The sequence below is a fragment of the Adiantum capillus-veneris genome, chromosome 20 (assembly GCF_014529385.1).
Source record: "Adiantum capillus-veneris isolate H3 chromosome 20, ASM1452938v2, whole genome shotgun sequence".
NCBI lineage: Eukaryota > Viridiplantae > Streptophyta > Polypodiopsida > Polypodiales > Pteridaceae > Adiantum > Adiantum capillus-veneris.
This window is the reverse complement of record NC_140950.1, coordinates 90915143-90942122: the sequence shown is the minus strand read 5'-3', so window position 1 is coordinate 90942122 and position 26980 is coordinate 90915143.

Genomic DNA, 26980 nt, shown 5'->3' with positions numbered 1-26980 from the left:
AAAGTCTATCTTCATGACATCCTTGTGGATACCAAGGGAACATAACAACACCTTTAGGTTCAAACTTAAGTTTAAGCCTCAATTGCATATGATATTGTAGCACTAGTGTGTAAGGCTAGCCGACGGATATCCTTGTGGCTACTTAGGGAAAGAGGCTCGAACTTAAGTTTGAACCTCGCCTACATATGCTAGTATATCAAGTCTAACCTAATGACATCCTTGTGGATACTTAGGGAAAGCGGCTCAAATTTAAGTTCAAACCTTGCCTACATATGCTATTGTAGGGTACCTTAATGACATCCTTGTGGCTACTTAGGGAAAGAGGCTCAAACTTAAGTTTGAACCTTGCCTACTTATGCTAGTATAGCAATTCTAACTTAATGACATCCTTGTGTCTACTTAGGGAAAGCGGCTCAAATTTAAGTTCGAACCTTGCCTACATATGCTATTGTAGCAAGTCTGGCTTAATGACATCCTTGTGGATAATTAGGGAAAGAGGCTCGAGCTTAAGTTCGAACCTTGCCTACGTATGCTAATATAGCAACTCTGCCTTGAACTTAAGTTTGAGCATCAACTGTATATGTTACTTTAGCACTAAGGTGTAAGGTTATCCTCATGACATCTGTGTGGCTACCAATGCCAGTAGGCTCAAACTTAAGTTTGATCCTCACTTGCATACACTAGAGTAGCACCAACATGTGGGGCTTGTTGCTACCAAGGGCATAGAAGAACACCTTTAGGCTCGATCTTAAGTTCGAGTCTCAAGTGTATATTCTTTAGCACTAGGATGCAAGGCTTGCCTCATGACATCCTTGTGGCTAGCCGAGGGACACCCTTGTGGCTACCAGAGGCAAGAGGCTCAAGCTTAAGTTCGAGCGTCACCTAGATATGTTAGTATAGCACTATCATGAAAATCTAGATTCACTAAGTCCTTTTAGGATTCATGCAAGAATAAAAAAACACTTAGGATTGAACTTAAGTCTAGCCTCATGGCATCCTTCTGGTTACCAACAATGACAAGAGGATCAAACTTAAGTTTGATCCCCACTTGCATATTCGAGTGTAGCACTAGCATGGAAGGCTAGGTTGATGACATATTTGTGGCTATCAAGGACATAGAATAGCACCTTTAGGCTCGATCTTAAGTTCGAGCCTCAAGTGCATCAGGGAATAAAAATTCACTTTTAGGCTCAACCTTAAGTTTGAGCTTCCTCTCCATATGCTAACGTAGCACTAGGGTGCATACCTAGCCTCATGACATCCTTCTAGCTAGAAAAATCATAGAGTTTCACTTTTAGGCTCAAATTTAATGTAGCACTAACTTGCAAGACTACTCTCATGACATCCCTGTGGCTAGCAAGGGTACAAAACAACATCTTTTGGCTCAAACTTAAGTTCGAGCCTTGCCTACACATGCTAGTGTTTTTTTTAAAATGTACTATTTAGCTTAAGCATATGCTCCTTGTTTAGGTTCTAATATTTGTTGAAAGGACGCCCTTTAAACAACGTTTCCACAAAGATTCCATTAAGATTCCTCAAAGATTTTGTAAAGATTCCACATGAAGATGGTGATGAAGTAATAAAGATGAAGATGGATGCTACAACATGAAGATACGAGTTCATGGACGTCATCGAATATCCCGTTATTATTATTTTGAGCCATTACGGCGGCCACTTTTGTAATGTTTACGGGAACCTCATATTTTAAATCGTCACTTGTATTTTGGCCGCAGATGCTTGTATAATGAGTAAAGCCAACTCAGTTTCTTGTAATTAAGCTCTGTAGAAGCCTAGGGACAATTCAGGTCATTTGGCTGGACATTAGGTTTGAAGGCTTGGTATATAAGCTGAAACCTAAGGCTTTGTAAAAAACACATTACATTATCTCAATTAATATACAGTCGTGGGTTCTGTAGCACACAGTAGTGAGCTTCATGCACACACACCGTCGCGCACACTAATCACATTGCATATATGAGTGTAGGAGCATGTTAGCATTGAGGAGCTCTCCGCGTCGACGCAAGCAATGCAAGCCGAGGACCACATTACGAGCCCGCCTGCTACGAGCTATATTTGGTCGTAAGTACCTCAAACGACATCCGTTCTAAATGATCGAGTAGTCATTAGAATCAGGGCGAGAAGCTCTTCGTATTGATGTCTTTGTAGATTAGTTTCGTACACTTCGGAAATTGATGTTTTGAGTCTATCGCAACAACGATTAGAGATCTTATAGTTATGGTTTTCAAGGTTTAGGTGTTTGGCCATATAGGATATATCCTTGTGAGTCTTGCCCTCCGATTTTGAGTCATTCTGATATGATTTGAGACTGTTTCGAGCTTGTAGTGTTTCGTAGGATGCGTTGTCTGTTTCTTTGCTTTATGGTAGTGTTGTGGTAGGATTAGTGACTGTAGAGTGTTGTTCGTGTCTAGCTCAGGGTTGACAACCTAGAGATTGCCTCCATGCCCTAGTCGGGTCAGCTACGTCCTCGGATTGACAGTTTGTTGGTCTGTGTTCTCGCTGTGCTCCATCGTCCGTCACGGCGAACCCGCTAACATTGGCGCCATTGCCGGGGACGAAGCGCCTAAACTAGCGTAGACCGCATCACTCGTGTTTGATAATATAGCATTTCTCTAGAGTTTTCTAGAGTGTTGTCACCATTTGCCTTCTTAGTGGGAAGTCAGAGAGCGGATCTCTTGACTGAGGGATAGCCAGGGAGCCTGTGTCTCACCGAGGTGGTCCACCATGAGGTTGAGGTATGTTTATATTGTTTTGTTGTGTGTTTAGATTAGGTTTTATGGTTTGTGTGTTTGGTTGTGACTTATGGTTGTGAAGAACTCGAAAAAAAGAAAAAAGAAAAAAAGAAAAATGCAAAGAAAAACGCAAAAGGTAAGCAGGAGGATGTTTGCTTGCCAGAAAGCAAAAACAACCATTCAACCATCCAAAGTAGGACTTTAGGTAGTGTAAGACATCTGATGTTGATCTAGAGCAATTTTGACATGAAAATGTGCTTGAAAACACAAAAGGCGGAATTGTGCTGATTATGGTAAAAGTGCTCTAAAATGGTCGTTTGAAAGCCGATTTGAGTGCTTGTTTTTTCATTGGAGACCTTAAGGTAAGGGGAAAACACAGATTTGGTCCAATCCAAATAACCAAAAAAAAAAAACTCCAAAAATCCCCAAAAATAAAAATAAAAAAAATCTGAAACCAAATCTGCAATTAATTTTTTATTTTTTTTTGCATATGACCTTGTTTTGCATATGCTCTAGAGCTTGTATGTGAAATTTCAAAGCATTTGCATCAGTGCTTGTGCATTTAAGTGGGAATTTGCTTTTTCTGAGTGTAAGGAAGTGAACTGTGAAATGCTTGAATCCAAAGGAAAAGAAGTCCAAATTGAATGAAACTTTGGGGATAGGCTTCTAAGGGCATTGGGAACCAAACTGTCCAAAAACAGAGAAAAAAATACTTCCCAGTGGCTCTCTGCCTAGTCTATTGCGTTAGACTGATGAATTGGAGATAGAATCACAATCAGGCAAAATCCCTCATGCCACAGGTAAAACACATCAGTACAAGGCTGCTCCCAAAAATTGAGTGTACTTGGACACCTACTTAACCACTAAACCTCAAGTCTGGTGTTTAGAGTCAGACTTCAGAGAAAAATTGGGTAAAGGGGCTTGACCAAATTTCCAAACCTTGTGAAACTTGGTATACATGATCTACAGAGGGTAGGGAACACATCTGTGAAGAGAAAATTTGAAAAAAGTGTCATGTTAGCATACTTGGTGAGTCTATCGCGATAGACTAAGAACCCAGTGATAGAAACTGAATTTTTCAAAAACATGTGTGGCATAGCTTGGAAAGGTGCTATCAAGGACACATAAAAATTTTGAAGTCATTTGGACATCAGAATGTGGGTCTAAGACCATTTGAGAGGATTCAGCTTGTAGAAAACACGAGATCTGGTCTAACTGACAAAGTAAAAGTCCAAAACAAGTGAAAATTGGTAGGAGGACTAAGGAGAGGTATTGGAACACAGTGGTATAGTCAAAGTTCAAGTTTGACCTATAAAAGGGGTACTTGGTGAGTCTATCGTGATAGATTCAAAGCAGGGCCAAAGAAATTGAAAATTTCAAAACCCTCTGGAGCATAGCTTGTTTAGCCTCTCAAGAGGCTACACACAAAATTTGGTGGATTTTGGACATTGGGAAGTCATCCTAAGTCTATTTTCTAGTGATCAGATAGACTCAGAATTCTAGAGTTGGAGTTAGAGACCTAAGAAAAACTCCAAAACAAGTGGAAATTGGTGAGCAAGGTGTACAGAGCATAGGGAACACAGTGGTAAAGAGAAATCTGGAAAACTTTCAAAACTGAAGAGTCTGCTGAGTCTATCGCGATAGACTGGGGCTTTTTCACAGAAATTGAAATTTTTGAAAACTGACCTTAGAGCCTTGTTCTACATGTTGTTGTGAGCCTATGGTTAAATTTTGAGTAAATTTGGAGCATTGGAAGTGCATTTAAGTGGATTACTTCACAAGATGAGAAAAGAGATTGTTGTTTGATGCAAGTTACAAAGGAAAAGTATTCCAAATTGGTTGAAACTTGGTGAGTAGTTATCTCAAGAGAAGGGGGAACTCAAATCTGTAAAAACAGTTGAAAAACTGTATCCCAATAACACTCTGGTGAGTCTATCGCGATAGACTTAGAAATTCACTGTAGAAAAATCAAAATTCAAATTTGACTTCATATTTGGGTTCAGAAGGCCCATTATACCCTATACACAAAGTTTGAGTGCATTTGGACATCTACAAGGGGTACTTGGTGAGCCTATTGCGATAGACAAGTGAGGAAATTTTTTTTAGAAAAGTTTTTGAAACCAAGTATACCACTGGGTTTATCATTGCCTAAGGAGTGCACACACCAATTTTGGGCTCAAACTGACCACTTGCAAAAACATCAGATAGAGAAACTTTCCAAATTACATCTCACTGTTTTGGTCATAACTTTCACATACGGACTCCGATTCCAAAACTTTTTTTATCAAAACGTAGCTTGAGAGAAACACTACAGATCTTAGAGAAAATTGACCAAGATGGTTGCCTCTAGCATACATTTTGGTCAATTTTGAAAAAAAACACTGTTTAAGGCCTCAAAATGCATCCGAAAGTCAGCGGTGTTTAAAACCGACAATTTGAGAGAATTGTGAGAAAACGCTCACGGTTTTGGACATAGTTTTGGATTTTCCCTGACCAAAACACTTGAACACACTGAGAGAGGTATTACTACAGCAAGCTAGATCTGTTAAGCCTAGAAGTCATGTCTACATTAGACTCAGACTCAGACTCAGCTTATACAAGCCCATGGATTGCAGGGATAGATGAGCACCCGCCCAGAATAGATCTTCAAAACCTACAGTACATAAAGACCAATTTTGTGGAGAGATTTTGGACATATAACCATGAAAGTGAAGGACTATATAGGTATATTAATGGAAATCAATTCAACCTTTACAGTTGCTTAGAGCCTTACCCAGGTGAGCTGACAGAGTACAATCTCTTATATGTCTATACATATGAGGTCGACCGACAATGGACATCCTTATTTGTTGACAAGTATGGACGAGAATATAGAGTTGTAGAAAGCACAAATCCACGAACCAAATTAGAGATGAGTGGATATTTGGTCAATGAAGGACCTCATATACATCCACCAAACACAGGAACCGCTAAGAGAATTCCAAAGAGGGGACCACCACCTGGATTTCCTCCTAGAGCGATAACGAGAGATGAAACGATACCAGAGAGGAGTATGATTCCATACTTTGCACCCCAAAGTATAAGACCATCTCAGCTAAGAAAATGGGTAAATAGAAAGTACAATGGCATAGGAGACCCATACGCCCATGTCTCCGATTTCAAGCAAGTCCTACCAGCAGAACGAGTAGAGGACTTCCACACGCAGTATGAGGGTTTTGGACTTACATTGGAGGACAATGCACAAGCATGGTTTGAACTATTGAACCGGAGAGAGTTCACAACCATTGAGAAAATGTTGGATGAATTTGTTCAAAAATTCACCAAGAGGGGCATAAAACATAACACCCTTCCTAAGATTCAGGAATTTAAACAAGGCGAAACAGAAACATTGCGACATGCAATACTGCGTTTCAAGAAATATGTTGCTAGATGTCCTACCCAAGAGTTACACACGCCAGAACGTTAGATCCTATGCTTCATCAGAGGGCTTAGGAATGAGAATCTCCAAAAGGACCTATATATGAAAAGATACCAAACCTTGGAAGAGGCGACCAAAGTGGCGGTTGACCTAGTTGACAATTGCAAATTCTATGAAGAGAGTCAAAAGAAGATGAATGATGCGAGTGAGGAAAAGAAAACCGCTGATCTTGAGGATCAAAGCGGTAATCTAGGACAAAACCAAGTAAATGTTGAGGAGAAAATCATAGAGAATGTGATGCAATGCATCAACCACTCTGACAGAGTACCAGCCTATAGAATTCCTCAATGACGCAGGTGCATGACATGTGGAGGGGACCATCCGACGCAACATTTCTCCACCAGGGTTTGAGCATGTTATGTCTCAACCTCCTAGATATCATCCTGTAGTGGAACAAGTTTTCTTAAGTGAAAGACCCATAGCTGCTAGAAATGTATGTGCGAGTCATGAGCTTCAAATAGAAAGATATGTGGTAGATCAGAGGCCACTTCAAGGTCAATATCAAGTATTGCCACAATAACCAATACGTCCATGTGATAGATGTGGCAGTAGTGATCACTTGATTAAGGATTGTCCACACCATGATATCATGATAAATGTATATGGTAATGAGTGTGCAATCACACATATGATTTTGGATTGTCTTAAGAATCCAAGAAAGAAAGGTAAAATGCAACCACATGTCACCTTTCCTTCTACCAGCAAATTAGAGAAAGAACGAGCCGCAACAAAAGGAGAGACGACAACAACAACAGAGCAAGAAACAATTGCAAAAGAACAGGTGCTTAAACAAAAAGAAGATGAAAGTAAGCAAGTTGCTCCAGTAAACGTTGTCACAAGAGCACAAGAAAAAGTGCAAGAGCAGAAGCCTACAGATAGAGAGACTAGTAAGAGTTCCAAAAGCCGTAGAAACTCTAGACGAGCAAGAAGGACTAGAATGAAAGCGAGACTAGAAAGGGAGAAAGAAGAAGAAAAGGTTGTTACAGCTGAGTTGGAAACAACTCAAGAGCAACAGACACAGCAAAGGGAAGTTGAAACCCTTAAACCTGCGGAAGCACCCAAGAGTGCTAGTTCAGGAGGATCTGTCCTAGTGGACAAAGTGAATGAGCCTTTAGACGCGATTTTACAGGCTTATGAGGCTAGATTGGCAAATAGACAAACCTTAGAACAAAGATGGATGACCCATCCTTATCCCGAACTAGAGAAGCAGAGGCTAGAAATGTGTAAGAAGCTCATTAAAACTACTCCAGCATTGCTAGAACCACCTCCATCGGAATTGAAGGATAGGATAGTCACCCCAGTGCACAAAGATGAGAGAATTAAAGTAGACGAATTTCCGAGAGAAGAGGTGGATCATAGGGAAGAACCACTGCCAAGGTCGCAAGACTCGAGGGTAGTCCAAAATACAACAGATGAATCAATGAGGGATTTCCCACCCTATGTTCCTATAGTTGAGGAGCAGTTGCCAGAGGAGTTATGGAAGGCTGTTCGAGATGCCCAAAAAAGAGAAGAGGATGCTGGACCAGCACCATTTCCTAAAATCACATTAGATAGACCACAAATGAGTGTTGATGTGAGGTCATATCATGGTGATGTAGGATCGGTAGCCTCCGAAGACAGTAGACCTGCATCGTTAAGAACTTTGCCATAGTACATGGGAGATTTTGAGGCAAAGTCTGAGATTGTGAGAGTTCCATCACAGATGCTAGGGGGGACAAAAGAATTGGACACAAAAATTTTGACTGACTTGCTATCCACACCAGTGAAGTGCACAATTACGTTGGCAGAACTTTTGAAAATCAGGCCAAGTATGTGGACGGATATAGGAAAATGCTTGGAAAAATTTGGGATCAAAAGCCCGTTAGGGTTCCTGGAAAAAGAGCTAGATGAGATCAAGAAGCCTAGATCAAATGTAAGACCAGTACCTCTGAACAAAGTAGGAGAGTACTGTGAAGGAGAAGATGGTAATTCCACTTTGCTTGTCGAGTACAATGGGATTGAAACAAAAGCTATACTTGACAGCGGAGTAGGAATTGCCATAGCAACAAAATGAATATGGGAGAAATGGGGTAGGCCCGCCTTTAGAACAACCAGAATGAAATTACAGCTAGCTGATGGGCATGTGGAAAGACCCATGGGATTGCTAGAAGCGATAGTGGTGTCTTCTTGTGGTATAGAGTATGCGCATACTTTTGCCATAGTTGACTTTGGCAAGAAAAATAACTATGAAATCATCCTTGGAAGACCATTCATGAGGCAACTCAAGATGGTACAAGATTGGGGTTATGATTATCTATACTTGAGACATGCTGAAACCACAACACGTGTAAATATGAGAAATCATAGTTACCAAGATGTAACTAGAATGCCCGTGGAAGATTTTGATTATGCAACACAAAGTGGATCAACAGACCATCCGTGGATGGGCAAAAAGAAAGAAATCTGGATGTGCGGAGCATCGGAGTGTAGTGAGTTTGGGAGAAATGAGAATGCCTTGGAGAGGGTCTTAGAAGATGATGCTTACATAAGAGAACCTTTTCCGGAAGAGGTGTTAGAACCGCTAGAGTGGACTCAGATATTGGCTAGTTTGGATGTCTGTGTTAATGAGACCACACCAACAAAATTTTGCGATGAGAATGGGTATGACATAGTCCCCTACTACATGCTAAGGGTTATGTGTGAGACAGATGAAGAATCTGAGTACGAGTTCGAAACGGGGTTATCAGCTATGGGGATAGCACAAAACCAGACACCTAGCCCGAATACTGGTCATATAGAAATAGGTGCTCTTTGCGATCAATGTGCGATAACACACTTGATTACAAACTGTCCAACTCAAATGCATAGTACAAAGGAGGAGACGCAAGTCAACAAAGCAAAGTTGCAGGAAGAAGGACTAAGATCCAAAGAAGATGCTTCAGGTCCAACGCCTACAAACGAGCAATATGAAGACTTGGAATCAATCAAAGAAGAGGTACAGCAAGTGACAGAAAGTTCAGACACTATTGGTGACATTTCAACAGCTGAAGTCGAGGAAGAAGAGCCTATGACTCTATAGGAACCAAATGCTGATTTTGTCTCTCCAAAAGACATATCAGAGGAAATGGTGGTTAAGCAGGAGGTAGAACACACAGATGAACTCAGAAGTGTGAACAATGAAGAAGAAGACGACAAGGAGTCCACGCCAAAGATTGTTCAAGCCACTCAAGAGAACAGAGGCAATCTAGTACCAAAGAAGATCAACTTTTTGCTAAGTGCACAAGATGGAATCAAGATGAATTTTATGGCAGAAATTGATACAAATTCCACGACTAATGTCATGTCATATGGCATGTGGTTACTTCTAGGTAAGCAAAAGCTTTATGATATTCAGATAAAGGTAAATATCTCACCTGAAGTGGATATTATAAGTTTGGCGATTGCAGAAGCTACTCTCCAACTACACTCACAGAATGTCAAAGAAAAATTCTTGGTGGTAGATTCTCGACAAATGGGAACACACTTGATTTTGTCCAAGACATGGGCACAAGTCTTTGAAAACGAGCCTGAATCTTCAACAATGGTCATCATGACAAGCTATCAAGTGGCAACAGAGGTCAAGCCTACAACAGTTCAAAGATTCTTGGCTATTGAAAAAGGCAAAGCTAAAGTAAGCCCACAGTCTCTAGCCCAGCCAATGCAAGTACAAGACAAAGCCTCTACATCAAAAGCCAAACCATCAACAAAACAATGGAAACCCAAGAAAAAAGTCTATCAACCTGAGTTTCCATCGCCTGAAAGTCTCCAAAGGAAGTCAAAACAGGTCAACCAAGTGCTAGTATCCAAGGCACAAATTAAAGTTAATGATCCAATTTGGATACAATCAGAGGAACAACCTCAACAAGCAAAGGTAACAGGATGGATCACATCAAGCGAGTCCATTATTGCACAAGGCTACAAGAAAGGAAATTCAGATGTTTGGGTCAACAAGCCCAAGATAACAGCCTTGCGATATCCATCCCATGACAACCACTCAGTCAGGAATCAACAAAACCGTCAACGTCAATCACATAACTCAACCAAGAGAAAGGATAGATACAAAAAGAAAAGAGAAGGTCTTCCACTGGACAAACCATACGACAAGTCTGGGTAATGAAATCAGAATTCTACCACACTACCGAACAAAGTCAAGTGAAGATCACCTCCAAGCAAGTCCAAAGATTCATTCCGGTCGAGTTACTCGAAGCACAAGGATTCTATGAGGGTAACTTTCAAATCTGGTTACCTAAGGTAGTAGCTTATCAAGGAATCACCCAGGAAAAGCAAGAAACATCAAGAAATCAAGAGCAGCCACCCACTACACCCAAGAGTACTACAACCTATAGATGGATCCCTCGTCAATTACTACAAGAGCACGGCTTTTACAAAAGAACAACCATATTTGGAAAATTAAAACAAGGTACCATCAAGTCAAAGAAGAAACAAGGCAAGTGGAAAAGGAGATCACACAAGGCCCAAGAACAATGTGGGTTCCAAATCCGCGATTGAGACTCAACAACAAGAAAGATACATAACTCCTTTACAGCCTCTTAACAACAAAAAGAAAGCAACGGTAAATGCGGAGATCACAATTTTGAAGAACACTATCTGGAAGAAGAAGACTTCATCAACCATTGCTTCAACATCAATACCTGTCTCATCAAGCGACCACAATTTGCTATCAAGGAATGAAGAGCAGATATATGCCAATATATTGGACAACGTGGCATCTCAAACAGAAACTAACGAGAAAGGCCTAAACACCAAAATCATATGGAATTGGATTTCAGGCCGCGATCAGGTAAGTCCAAGTCGCCATTAAACTTACATGGCATAAGAGTCTAGAGTCGAGCAGCTAAGCCACTAAATGAGCAAAGTGTCAGACCCAAGCTTCAAGCTAATATTTTTCTGTGGTCTATGAGTCTAGATAATAGGTATAAGCTCAAGCTAGAGAGTTGAGCATACATAAAAGTCATGTCGCTCATGCTGGAAGAGGTGAGCATAAGAGTCAAAGTCCATATAATATATAAGGTGGAGAAGACAGAGTAGTCCAAAAAAAAAACACTCATGCACTTGACACAGTGAGGAAGAGTGGAGAAACCTCGACAGCAAAAACCCTTCTTGGGAGTAGTGAAAGCTTTTGAAGCACTCATGCTATATGTTTTGCTCGCTACACTAACTCCATGAAGAACCCATCAATACTCTTCTCTCGCACCGCATCTTGTTTAACATGCATAACTCTGTGCAAGCATATAGATGTCCCATCATTGGACATATGCATTAGGAACTCTTTTTTATTCCACCCATGCACTTACACAAACAAATGACGATGACCAAGCGGAAACAAGTTTTATAAGACTTTGCTCAATAGCAATGACTATGACTTCAAGCTACTAACACTTATCCATGTATATCAAGCCCATACTAGTAGCCATATGGCCATATGTACTTTAACTCAGCATAACTCTATAACATCAGAACCTAAGTACATATAGCCTCGCATTTAATTATGACTAAAGATATTTTTTTTCACTGGGTTTTTCCCTTTAGTCTTATCCAGGTATCTAAGACCTTCATTTTGTATACACGCTACATTTTACTTTTACTCTTTTTATAATAGAAAAAACAAGAAGAACCATGATATCCCCACACTACTAATTGCAAATCTATTGACAAGTCAAAAGGGAGAGGCCAAAAAACACTTTGACAAAGATTCAAGTCAACTTACAGGTACAAATGCCAGATAACAACCACAGGAAAAGAAAATACTAGAGCTACAATGACAACGACCTGCTGCACCAACAAGTCGATACAACCTCATGCAATTCAAGATACAACAACCAATCGGAGGGGGAGAGTTCCAGGCTTCAGATACACTACAGGTACAACTTCAAGACAGCTTTAACATCACGCAAAGCAACCAACTACAGAAGAGGCTACCACAATAACTTCAACCAACACCAAGACATCAAGATCTCGTCAAGGCCAGCAAAGACATAGGGTCTTGTCGGGGAAGACAAGAATTCGGAGGGGGAGAGTGTTGAAAGGATGCCCTTTAAACAACGTTTCCACAAAGATTCCATTAAGATTCCTCAAAGATTCCACATGAAAATGGTGATGAAGTAATGAAGATGAAGATGGATGCTGCAACATGAAGATACGAGTTCATGGACATCATCGAATATCCCGTTATTATTATTGTAAGCCATTACGGCAGCCACTTTTGTAATGTTTACGTGAACCTCATATTTTAAATCGGCACTTGTATTTTGGCCGCAGATGCTTGTATACTGAGTAAAGCCAACTCAGTTTCTTGTAATTAAGCTCTGTAGAAGCCTAGGGACAATTCAGGTCATTTGGCCGGACATTAGGTTTGAAGGCTTGGTATATAAGTTGAAACCTAAGGCTTTGTAAAAAACACATTACGTTATCTCAATTAATATACATTCGTGGGTTCTGCAACACACAGTAGTGAGCTTCACACACACACACACCGTCGCGCACAGTAATCACATTGCAGATATGAGAGTAGGAGCGTGTTAGCATGGAGGAGCTCTCCGCGTTGACGCAAGCAATGTAAGCCGAGGACCACATCGCGAGCCCGCCTACTACGAGCTATATTTGGTCGTAAGTACCTCAAACGACATCCGTTGTGAATGATTGAGTAGTCGTTAGAATTAGGGCGAGAAGCTTTTCGTATTGATGTCTTTGTAGATCAGTTTCGGACACTTTGGAAATTGCTGTTTTGAGTCTATCGCGACAACGATTAGAGATCTTACAGTTATGGTTTTGAGGGTTTAGGTGTTTGGCCATATAGGATATATCCTTGTGAGTTTTGCCCTCCGATTTCGAGTCATTCTGATATGATTTGAGACTGTTTTGAGCTTGTAGTGTTTCGTAGGACGATGGAGCACAGCGAGAACACAGACCAACAAACTGTCAATCCGAGGATGTAGCTGACCCGACTAGGGCATGGAGGCAATCTCTAGGTTGTCAACCCTGAGCTAGACACGAACAACACTCTACAGTCACTAATCCTACCACAACACTACCATAAAGCAAAGAAACAGACAACGCATCCTACGAAACACTACAAGCTCGAAACAGTCTCAAATCATATCAGAATGACTCGAAATCGGAGGGCAAGACTCACAAGGATATATCCTATATGGCCAAACACCTAAACCCTGAAAACCATAACTGTAAGATCTCTAATCACTGTCACGATAGACTCAAAACAACAATTTCCAAAGTGTCTGGAACTGATCTACAAAGACATTATCACAAAGAGCTTCTCGGCCTGATTCTAGCGACCACTCGATCATTCACAACGGATGTCGTTTGAGGTACTTACGACCAAATATAGCTCGTAGCAGGCGGGCTCGCGATGTGTTCCTCGGCTTGCATTGCTTGCGTCGACGCGGAGAGCTCCTCCATGCTAACACGCTCCTACTCTCATATCTGCAATGTGATTAGTGTGCGCGACGGTGTGTGTGCGTGAAGCTCACTACTGTGTGCTGCAGAACCCACGACTATATATTAATTGAGATAACGTAATGTGTTTTTTACAAAGCCTTAGGTTTCAGCTTATATACCAAGCCTTCAAACCTAATGTCTGGCCAAATGACCTGAATTGTCCCTAGGCTTCTACAGAGCTTAATTACAAGAAACTGAGTTGGCTTTACTCATTATACAAGCATCTGCAGCCAAAATACAAGTGCCGATTTAAAATATGAGGTTCCCGTAAACATTACAAAAGTGGCCGCCGTAATGGCTCAAAATAATAATAACGCGATATTCGATGACGTCCATGAACTCGTATCTTCATGTTGCAGCATCCATCTTCATCTTCATTACTTCATCACCATCTTCATGTGGAATCTTTATAGAATCTTTGAGGAATCTTAATGGAATCTTTGTGGAAACGTTGTTTAAAGGGCGTCCTTTCAACAATATTTTTCTTTTTTGTTGTTTCAAGAATGGAGGCTTCCAATGTACCAAGTATACCAGAGCAGGGTGCACAAGTATTCACACTCGATGTTCTTGGAATTTCCACTCACGCCAAAACTATTGCTCCAAGAATGAAGGCTGACAAGACCTTTGAGTCGACAAAAGAAGAAGGAGTGAAGTGGTTTGTGGATACCTACGATATAGATGCAAACTACAAAGGTGACATCCATCTATATTTTTCACAAGGTGATATGAAATATGGAGACATGGAAATTGTTGTGGGTATCAAAGATGATGTGGATGCAACAGCAATGACATGCTTTGCATGCAATGTGATACCTATTGGAGAGACCACAAAGGCAAACAAGTTTTGCTTATCATTGGGCACTTTTCATGTAGCAGACATGAATGGTAGAAAACTAGGAAAAGAAAATTCTATTGTAAAATTAGGATTGAAGATCTCTGGCTTTACTAATCAAGAAGACTCGGGCGTGGGCTGTGTGGAAGACCTAGCGAAGGCAATGAAACATGCAAAGTGAGTCTTGAGCTTACCAAAGAAGATTGTACTTGCAAAGAAACCAATAGGGGCACTATCTAAGAAACTTGTGGAGAAGACACGGAAAGCCATAGTTAGGAGTGCACTTGCAGCATCAAGAGGTGCCCGTGCAAGCACTTCAACACATGTAGAGAATATCACTGCCACCATTAATTTAGAGGAGCAAGAAGGTTCACAAGGGCAAGATGCACAAGGACTCAAAAGAAAAAGAAAGGCAAAGGACGATTCTACTCTTGAGGAAGATGGACAAAAACTAGCAAAGAGGAAGATGAAAAAGAGTGCAGAAGAACAAGAGGTTTCTGAAGAGGAGTTGATGGACATGGAAACTCCATCCGAAGATAACAAGGCACACACCTCTTTAGAAATCAAGAAGGGATTCTATCCTTTTGGGATTAATGAAGTCTTTAGCATTGACATGACAAGGTGTTTTCTTGCTCCATCAAACTATCTGTACAGAAGATTAAATTTTTATAAATGATCCTTGAGGTTAGGAGGCTATGACTTTAGGTTAACTAATTTACTTGACCACGGGATTTAAAATTTGAGAGTTCTTCATTTCAAGTTTTTGCAACGATTTCATCAAGACTTATTGAGTAGATAGAAAGTGACAGCTAAATATCTTTCAAGTAAGTTTACCTATGGAACCTTGAGCACCTATTTTGTTCTTTTTGGGGGACTCTTCTTGGGCTTCTTGGATTTAACAAATTCCAATCTAAGGAGATTGTACTAGTGTCTACTCTTTTTGAAGAGGTGGCTTTCTTAGGAGCTGAGCCAATCTCCTCAATAACTCTTTATGTCTTTCAAGAACTTGCTCCAAAGTAAATGATGGATATTTTTCTATGCCTGGGCCATGGAGCAGACCCAGACAAGAAAAACCAAGCAAGGATAATACTCAAATCCCCAACTGCTGCCAAGGTATGAGCAATGTAGTCTCAGTGTCAGATCGCACCAATGACTATCCACAAAGACAATCACTTCACCATTCAGAGAGAGGGAGAGAGAGAGAGAGAGAGAGAGAGAGAGAGAGAGAGAGAGAGAGAGAGACTGAACATTGACTTTATTTCAAAAGAGAGAGAAAGATGAGAAGAGCACGAGATATGGTGTGAATTATCATGCAATTTAAATATTGAAAATATTTTTTTTACAACGAGATTAACAAAACTTATCTTTATCTTTGAGAAAACTTGTCAAGGCAGCTTTATATGCTCCAAACTTCCAATGATAGCGACATTAGGCTTATACCCTATAGGAAAGCGCGGTGATTTGTCTTATACCCTATAGAGAAACGTAGTCCGTTCTTGTTTGGTAGCACCAAATACCCTCTCTCTCTCTCTCTCTCTCTCTCTCTCTCTCTCTCTCTCCTAATGGCTCAAAAGATCTCTCTCTTCTAGCTTTAGAGAGAGGCAATGGACTTACGAACCTCTCTCCTCTTGATTATGCTATAAAGGAGGCTCCCCATCACAACCTGACTTACAAATAGAGGCTTGAACAATCACTCTCAATTCAGTTGACTAGGCCCTTCTCTTTCTCCCTCTTTCTCTAACTCACGGCTATCCTCTCATGCCATTATGCAGAGAGAATCTCTCTCGCTTTCTCTTTCTTATGCCCTCGGGGTCCTTCTAAGAGAAAACAACCAAAGGAAAGCCCTCATGGCTCCCCCTCCCTTGGTACGTCTTCCCCCTTGCTTGCAAGACCCTCCAAAACTTCCCCTCTGAGAATCCTCAGCAGGGCCATAAATGACGTTCTCCCTCTCCCACTTGGCCTGGCCACCTACTCTCCTTAGTCAACATGGAAATCACATGGCCTTTCTCAGCAGTACTCTTAGGAAGAGGTTCTCATGCTCGCTCTTGGCACCTCTGAGCTTGTCCATTGTAGGTTTCTCCTGTCCTCTCTCTCTTTTCTCTCCAAAGAAACCCATTCTCTCCTTCTTTACAAGGCCAACCCCCACTACAAGAGGTACTTCACATTAGCGACGCTCGCAGTGCGACACTCAAAGGTGAAAATCCACGACGTCACTATGAGCGTTGCTATGGGCGTTGCTATTCTATTTGTTGCATAGCGATGCCCATAGCGACACTCATCGCGACGCAACAGGGGTAAAAAAATAAACCGAGAGCTCCAGAAAATCAGATCTTAGATCTAAGTTTTTGGCGCTCAAGCGAAAGAGATAACCCGCTCTCTCTCTCTCTCTCTCTCTCTCTCTCTCTCTCTCTCTCTCTCTCTCTCGCCCCCCCCCCCCCCCCCCCCCCCCCCCCCCCCCCCCCACACACACACACACATAGACGAGGAGAGGAAGGAGAGTGAGGTTTGCTCCTTCCCTCTCCTCTCTCTCATGTTCCCTTCCCCTCTTTCTCTCTCTCTCCCTCTCTCTCTCTCTCTCTCACACACACACACATTGTGTCTTTGAGAGAGAGAGAGAGAGAGAGAGTAAAGAGAGAGAATGAGATATAGAACACACACACACACACACACACACACACAGAGGAGAAAACAAAGAGAAAGAGAAAGAGGGAGAACGAGAGAGAGGGAGAAGACGAAAGAGAGACGTAAGGGGAGAAAACAAAGAGAGAGAGAGAGAGAGAGAGAGAGAGAGAGAGAGAGAGAGAGAGAGAGAGAGAGATTAGGTTAAGATTTAAATTAAATTAGGTTAGATTACATTTAGATTTATGTTTATGTTGAGTTTAAGATTATGTTAGATTTAGTTTTACGTTAGATTAAGATTAGGTTAGATTTAAAATTAGGGCAAGATTTAAGATTAGCTAGCTGTGTTAGATTTAAGTTAGATTATAGTTAGGTTTACGATTTAAGATTGGATTAGATTTAGGTTTATGCTGAGTTTAATATTAGTTTGTATTTAGATTTAAGATTTAAGATTAACTAGATTAAATTTAGATTTAAGTTAGATTACGGTTAGGTTTAGGTTAGATTTAAGATTAGATTAGATTTAGGTTTATTTTGAGTTTAAGATTAGATTAGATTTAGGTTATATTTTAGTGCATGTCAATGAACGCGCTTTGCCCAAAGAGAAAACACTAGTTATACAACAATATGTATATTCCCATCAGAATCTGACACAATTAACTCACACACTAACCATATTCAATTAGACACGAATCAACACGTGTCCAATTAGGTTAGATTTAAGATTAGATTTTGGATTGAGTTTTTATATTAGAGTCTACCTTTGGGATTACGATAAAAAAATTAGAGTTAGACGAACGGTGATCCCTCTCTTCCTCTCTATGGATGCGACCTTAAGTTGGAAAGATTTCAACGGCATGATACGCAGATTGAAGGCCAGCATGTAATGTGCTAAGCCTTCCCTCGAACAAAGATCTATTGTGAAGAGATGTTAAGATGCTGTGAATTACTACTTCTAGAGAAGAGGCAAAGTTTTGTCCACTACATACACTATCATGTAGACGTGGATGTGTAGATTTCTCATACCCCAAAATATAGGAATTGACCAATACATACAAGATTATAACCCGGTGGTTCTGATCTCCGTGCACCTCTAGACCGAGGTGTGCCAAGATTGGACATGACTAGAGAATCTGAGGTAGTTTACAGTGTGAACAGAGAGAGAGAGAGAGAGAGAGAGAGAGAGAGAGAGAGAGAGAGAGAGAGAGAGAGAGAGAGAGAGAGAGAGAGAGAGAGAGAGAGAGAGCTTGGCTTATGTTCCAACACAGGAGAACCTTGCAGATCTTTTCATGGCTTACTCCCCTTTGTGGACTGATCATGTCCTCAAGGCATGGAACTTCCCTTTACTCATGTGCCAGATCTCGTTCACCGCATCACTCTAGGGGGATTTGTTACCATATACATGTGGTAGTGATGGGTGTGAATACACTAGGACCACCGGGGCATTTTTTCCCTCTTTAGGAGGTTTTTTCCCTCGTGCATTGTATATACACCCATCACTCTAGGGCTATCTATCTTTCCATTGAACACTAAGTAACACACTCTCTATTGTGTGCCTTGAGCTTCCTTCGTCTTCTCCAAGCTGTGTGCGTTTCTCTGCAACCCTAATTCCAACAACGGTTACATGCGTTGGTAGCCCACTTCCCATACCATAACCATTACCATAACACCATACCATCATTGAAAAACCATAAGCATAACCATAATCTGATTGCCAAACCATAACCATCACATGATTGCTATACCATCATTGCAAAACCATAACCATAACATGATTGCCAAACCATGACCAAAACCTCTGTGCCATACCATAACCATAGCCTTTGTGCCATACCATAATTCCAAAACCATAACCATAACCTAATTGTCATATCAGAATCATAATCGAAAATGGAATGCAAAACCATAAGCATAAGCACTACAAAATTGTACATGCAAACCTTGTCTTAGCTTACAAGCATACCTCAGTGTTGCAACCTCGTGAGTACTCCCACTCCTCTGCAGTCACTGCATGTTGCACTATTGTGCATCTTCCAAGGCATTATACAGCCATCTTAAGTCCATAAACATTGGTAGGCTCTCAAGACCCGTCGGATAATGGAGTGGTGATCATCTTCCCCATCTCCACTCAAGTCTAGCTCTTTGTTACTCTTGATTTGCATCCTCATAATGTGAAATCCACTTTTGCATCACTGGGTTGTGAAGCATGCAAAATCAATGATCTTAACCTCTAGATCCTCCTTCATTTTATTTTCCATACCAAGGCCTGCAATCACAATCCATAGATGTGTTCATCATCAATGGTGCACCAAAGTGCATCTCTTGGACGATCAGCTCCTGAGAGACCTCAAGAGCCATGGGCAAAATGAACTACTAAACATGTTAGTATTGGGATGTGAGTCCATACACTCAATTAACTATACACATACACAACATACCTCACACATTTTATGCCAGTCGTGTGACTTCAAACCAATTAGCTTCCTTTTCTTGGTTGTTGTCTGCCAAAGCGAGTGCAATACTCCTGTGGGTGTATGCACGGATCGAATGATCTCTTTCACCTTGCGTTCTTATTGTCCTATCAAGATCCATGGTGCCTTAGGCAACTTGATGGATTTTTCATTTGCCATTTGCGGCCAATATTTCTCCATACGACCAACACCCCTGAGATTGATCTTGGCTATCAAAGTATCTTCCTTCCCGATAAGATGGTCCCACAATAAATTACACACATTCTTGAATATGTGCATTGGATCTAGCAAGTGATTGATCCTGCGTCTAGACCAATATATTAGAGAGAATATCTTCATCTCGGGGGTAGATTGTCCACACACATCTCCTTCTGTTTTAACCATGCTCGAGCAGACATCCTTGGCAGTTCTCTTCCCAAGAAACCCTATTGTAACTCGTGATTCTGTGGAAGATGTGCTTAATGACCTTCATAGATTTGCTTCTTGAGTGAGGGCGCCCGACTTGCATTAAGTTTGGGACCACATGTGACACATGCGTTGTAACTGCTTTTTTGAATCCATGCATACACACATCACAATATTTTGACATGAGAAAATCAAAGGTTAATCTAAACAATTATATATGGTCTTAATTCTTACCTAATCAATCTAATAGCTTGGGATAGTCATGCATCGTCCACATCAGAATGCCTCTAGTCAAAACATTGTGTCAACCCACATATCAGCTCATATCCACCACTTCTAAAGCATGTCCATAGTTGGAGATCTTCCAGTAGTGGACAAAGATAAAAATCCATATTCTTCACTTTATATCGTCCTGGCACAATCAAGCTTAACCGTAGGTGTCCCTTCTTCGTCATCAGTCATGGAGGAATGTTGTAGTTGACAATGACAACTAGCCAAGCGTAAATTTTGAGCTTCCTTAGAAAAATCCGACCACATGTTGTCAAAATGCTTCCATGTCGCACAATCTGTAGGGATTCGTACCACACCAGCCGAAGATATGTTCTCTTTGTGTCATGTTGCTAGAGCAACCATGGACTTGCACTCCAAGAAATGTTTGATGCGAGGCAGCAGAAGAAAATGTCAAAGCACTTTTTGCACCACCTTTTGTCCATGGAGATCCATTCAATATCTCTATGAATCACATTTAGGACTTTTTCCCATCTGTGACTACTCCCCTCTGAAAAGAATGCAGTCATTAGCACAGGCGTGAAAGGAATTTAATCCATCCCCAAGTTTTGCAAGATTTTTCTTGCCCCCTCTCTAGAATCTCGCATTATATTATCAACTAGAAATATGTGCTCTTTGAGGAGTCTGCATAGAGAAAAACAATAAAACCTAAAACCTAATTGGATCATTATATATTGAGGCGGTCCAGGGCGGGCAACAAGAAGAGCGGCGTCTAAACACCCTTCGAGGCTCCCGTGCTGCTCAATTGGGGTTGGGGCAAGCACAATCAGAGACAACAACAACCCACAGCTAGAAACCAAACAAGAAAAGGGGCACCACCTAGTTGTAGATGTGAACTAGGACGCACGTGATATCTCCTTGTACTCAAACGCACAAAGAGAGGGGAATGCAAGATAGCCACACACACCAGACACAAACATTCACCACTCCAGAGAGAGGTAAAGAGCACAAATCAACTTGAGAAACTCAGTCTTAGCCTTAAAGACTAGATGCACACAAAGCTTGATGATAAATAGAGAGACAACAAAAAAACTTGACCTTGTTGCCAATACACAAATTGTCTTAGGGTCACGGGAGCCCTCTCACCGAGCACCCTCTTACAATTGACCTTTTAGGCAAACAATTTCAACAAGCCCTCAAACCACCAAGCATGAAATGGCACAACAAAATTCAAGGACAATATACCTTCAACCACCTGATGATCCAACTTATCAAGTCAATTTGGAGAGAAGAGTCATAGTTGCAGTATACAATTGCACCCAAAACTATGAATCTTATTTATGGACAAGAGTAGGCTACAAGTGTGATTGCAGAGTATAGTATCACTCCACTCCTCTAGATGGCATAACTAACTTCAAGCTTCTCCATGCACCTATGTGTAGTGATGGAATAGAGCACTCACAATGCACACACTCTACACAACTAGGCTTGAAGAGTGGTGTGCTATGTGTTGAGAATGGTGTGGTGTAGTGTGATCATGTGATGATTTACAAGGGAGAGAAGGGCTCTATTTATAGGTTTTAGAAGCCCCGATTTGGATTAGGCCTAATTACGTTTATTTGAAGGAATAAAGGTTTATGAATATATATATATATATATATATATATATTTAATGAGGGTGGGTCTCTCTTGTCCTTTGAGTCACATGGATGTGGGCTCAAGGGAAGAGAATTATTGAGGATGAAAGGAGAGAGGATTGAGTGAATAATTTGGGAGTGCTTACTCGAGTAGAGGGTGCATTTTACAATAAGGTTAGTGGTTAGTAGTTAGTAATTATCACTAAAAAATATTTACAAAATCATTCAACAAATGGTGAGATATATGATGAGAAAAGTTAGAGAAGGGATAAGCTTGTAAAGAGAGGTTGAAGCTTTGGAGAAGTTGACATTCACATCTTTACAGCACCGGAAGAAGAAGCAGTCAGCATGGCGAAGTAGCGCGTGTCGGTGAAGCTATGTTATCTTCAAACCTTGGAAAATTCATGATAAAATCCTTCATTTGTAGAGGTTTTCCTTGGATTTTTGCTGATTTTTTGAAGTTCTTTACAAAGCTGAAGAGAGTATCGTAATATGGACATATATGTAGAGAGAAAGGGGGACACATAGGGTGTAGAAATGGAGGATGAAGGCAATGGAGGTGTGAGAGATGTGGCAATGGTGAAAAGGGTGAATTAAGACATGGGAGTTGCAGGTTTGGGAGTGAAGAGAGTATCGTAATATGGACAAAGCTGAAGAGAGTATCGTAATATGGACATATATGTAGAGAGAAAGGGGGACACATAGGGTGTAGAAATGGAGGATGAAGGCAATGGAGGTGTGAGAGATGTGGCAATGGTGAAAAGGGTGAATTAAGACATGGGAGTTGCAGGTTTGGGAGTGGGAAGGAGAGGGAGGAGTGTGTGTGAAAGAGGAAAATGATAAAGTGGAAGAGGGAGTGTGGCTGCATAGCATGGGCAAACTGGGGTCCACCAATAAAATCATAGCTCACATCTCGTAGCTCAGAAAAATATGAAAACATTTGAGGTGAAATTTCAGCTCACGAGCTACAACTTTTGTTTGTATCACCTTTTCAAATTCGGAGAGCATGTGATCTTTAAAAATTCAGTAAAACCGACTGTTTTTTCCACTGCACAAGGTCCTTGTGAGGTCCTTCTTTGGATGATTCTTTTGAATACCTCCAAGAGTGAGCTCCCCATGGTGCATGCATGCATTCCACATACCCTTGACCTTATTTGGTAGATCTATAATTGAAGATATTATTGAGATCATGATATAAGTGAATAATACAACTAAGAAAATCAAATATTGAGGGGTCTAAAAAAATATGTACATGTCAAATATAAATAATATAGGTGGAAAAAATATAAAGGGGTCAAAAAAAATCTCTCTCATTATAAGTCTACCATAAAAAGATGAATATTTTTGGTGGTCTAATTTATGAGAGTAATAGAGAATAGATGTAGCAAGGAAAAAATGACAATAGTGAAAAAATATACACATAAATAAACTAGTTTTTTTGTATTTTTGTTGGGATGGAGTTACACCAAAAATAAGAGAAGCTTGCATGAAATTATTTTTATATGAAATAAAGAGTATGCAAAATGGTAAGAAATAATATGGTAATGGTGAGTCAATGTACATAGCATAAATAACACACCATAGGTAGAAATATTTAAATAAATACCAAAATAATTATGAAAAATCCTTTTATTTAGGCCCTATATACAATGAAATATTTACACACAAATGGGCCATAATATACTTATATTCTTTATTTTATTTAGTTTTTTGGCTCAACTAACCCAGTGACTAGCTAATTGAGGGTTTTTTAAGAAGATATGGGAAAAGTCCCCTAACTCACACACACCTATATACAGTGAAATGGTAGGGATAGCCACAGTGTTTGGATGATTTTGGTAGGGTGGGTTAACTTACTATGGCAATTATGGAAAGCCGAAAAACGGCTATCATTAGCCCCTCCCTTAGATAATGGTACATTCATGTACCATTTATCCGATCATACAACATGTAGATTGTCTAACGTCTGTCTTTGTCTGCTCTCATTTTTTAAGAACCTTTGTTGTATGATTAAGAAACCTTGTGTGATATGAAAGGTTCTCAGAGCGAATAGTAGGATGTAATGAAGTGACGGAGTAAACCTCCTCCATTGAGAAAGTTTCCATAAGCACCCCCCAGGATCAAAGATCTTGAAATATCTTTCCCAAAGAGAGATGTATGGTATGGAATCACTTACTGATTTTGGTTGAAGAAACTTGTAGATTTTATTGTTGTCCATCATTGCATGTATCACTATGAATGTGATATAAAAGATTGGTTGCTCTTCCTCTTGTGTGAAGTTGATGTATCTGTTACGATCTTCAAGAGCTTGTATGAGCAAATTCCTGAACTGTAGCTCATAAAATTCATTCAATCTGGGTAGGCTCATCAAGTCAAAAATTCTATGACCTTCATGATTTAGGAAAGCTTGATCCATGCTTCCAACTGATATTGGAAGATATTGCAAATAGTTTACCACATAAGTAGATAATAGACGAAGGTTTCTATTGCTTCCAACACATTGGAAGAGAATAGATTTTGGTACTGATTGATGAAATATCCACATGTAGCAATCAACAAGTTTTTCATCTATGATGAATACCAGAAGCATCACAATGTGTGACCTCCATACACCAAAGAACCAAATGTAGAAGGTTTGGAAACATCCGTTCATCACCAAGTGTTCATGTCCTCTTCCACTTAAGAAGGTATGGTGCCCCCGATGAAAGGTATATGTGAAGAGAGGAGAAGTTGACTTTGAAGAGGTGAAACCCAATGTGAAGATGATTTGGGCTTCAAAAGCTTGGACTTTCTTGCTAAGAGATTGTCCCATGAATGAAGAGCCACCCACTAAAACACCATTGGAGAGAATGATACCCCTCTGACAGTTTTCTTTTATGATTTTATTTTTTAGTACTCTGCCATGTTCTTCATCCCCTTCTAAGCCCCCCCTTTGGCAAGGTTGTAACTCCTCACATTGTACCACCTCAAAGGTTGATGGATTACTGTTTGATTTTGTGAAAACTTTGGCTTCTTGCATGATAGGTTTCTCTATGCTTAACACATATGGGTCATACCAATGCTTTTCAACATCCGCAAACACTTTTTGAAGATTATCCTCACATGGATTCAACTCACACTCTTCTACTTTGTTTTGGAGTTGGCATTCCATGTACATAATCATCTCTTTATGATCAATGGGGTCTATGATCTCCCCACCTATGATCTCATCTTCTTCTTCACTCTCTTCTTTTAGACAAGATACACTCTCAGAACATTCCATAAGATCAAGGTTACCTTCAAGGTCTTCATTCTCCATAGAGTCATGTTGCACAAAAGCTTCATCTGCTCGGACTAGAAATTGATCCTCCGCCAAAGGTTGGATGTATCCATTATTGAATCATCAATGCCATTTGAGATATCTTGTGTCGATTTTTGCATGCTTGTGATAAAGGTAGAAGAAAGAGATTCCACATTTGAATCTTGGCCACACACTTTAGCACTTGAATAATCAGTTGGCATGTAAGTAACTTCTTCAACATTTGTCGGAGTAGAAGGAGACAAGTATGGCAAAGGAGATGACTCCTTGATAGAAACACTTTCATGATGTTTGGTTCTTCCAGCATGATGGAAACCATTTTTGATGTAGAAGTACTTGTGAAACTTCCTTCGAGCGATAGTGACCGCTTCTTCAAAGGTAGAGGGTCCACTACAAGTAACCTTAGTCTTTAGGAAAGGAGACAAACCCGAAATAAATTGCTCCATTTTTACATAATCTGGAAATGTAGAACTAAACCCATATCCTCCCCATTGACGAGAAAACATATCCTCATAAACATAGTAGTCTTCACCATGTTGTTGAAGTCTCCCTAATGAATCCCATGCTTTCTCCGTTGTTGGAAATTTAGAGAATCTGGTCTTCAAAGCTTTAGAAATTTGGGTATACCCATCTTCAATCTGAGAAGACATACTCCAAAACCATTGCTCAGCGTTGCCTCTAAGGCATAGCAATAGAAAATCCCCTTTTTCAATGTCATCCCTTTTACCAAGGATACGAAAAACCATTCTAAAATCAGCAAGAAAATCATCAACATCTTCTTCTAGATTTCCGAAGAAGATTGGGATATCATCAAAGGTATAGCGTGTCATAGTCTCTCAATGCTAGAACCACACAAAGATTAGTTCCAAACAATCTTTTTCTCTCATGACATCAACTAACTACACAAAGTTCTGAAATGTCTTTCAACATGAATTCTAGATTCTTATGTGAAAATGTTTTTTTCCTTTCTTATGTTATGCTAATCCAAACCATATTCTAGATCAATTTTTGTTGCATTGAAATTAAACTCAGTCATACAAGTTTTCATGATTCATATAATCTTCTTGATTATGCTAAAATTCAAGCATTCATGCAATACAACAACAATAAGCACAAAGTCATTCCTCTGTGGGGGCACCAATTTGAGGCGGTCCGGGGTGGGCAACAAGAAGAGCGGCCTCTAAACACCCTTCGAGGCTCCCGTGCTGCTCAATTGGGGCTGGAGCAAGCACAATCAGAGACAACAACATCCCACAGCCAGAAACCAAACAAGAAAAGGGACACCACCTAGTTGTAGATGCAAACTAGGATGCACGTGATATCTCCTTGTACTCAAACGCACAAAGAGAGGGGAATGCAAGATAGCCACACACCCCAGACACAAACATTCACCATGCCAGAGAGAGGTAAAGAGAAAAAATCAACTTGAGCAACTCAGTCTTAGCCTTAAAGAGTAGATGCAGACAAAGCTTGATGAGAAATAGAGAGACAACACAAAACTCTCTATTCAAGGACAATATACCTTCAACCACCTGATGATCCAACTTATCAAGTCAATTTGGAGAGAAGAGTCATAGTTGCAGCATACAATTGCACCCAAAACTATGAATCTTATTTATGGACAAGAGTAGGCTACAAGTGTGATTGCAGAGTATAGTATCACTCCACTCCTCTAGATGGCATAACTAACTTCAAGCTTCTCCATGCACCTATGTGTAGTGATGGAATAGAGCACTCACAATGCACACACTCTACACAACTAGGTTTG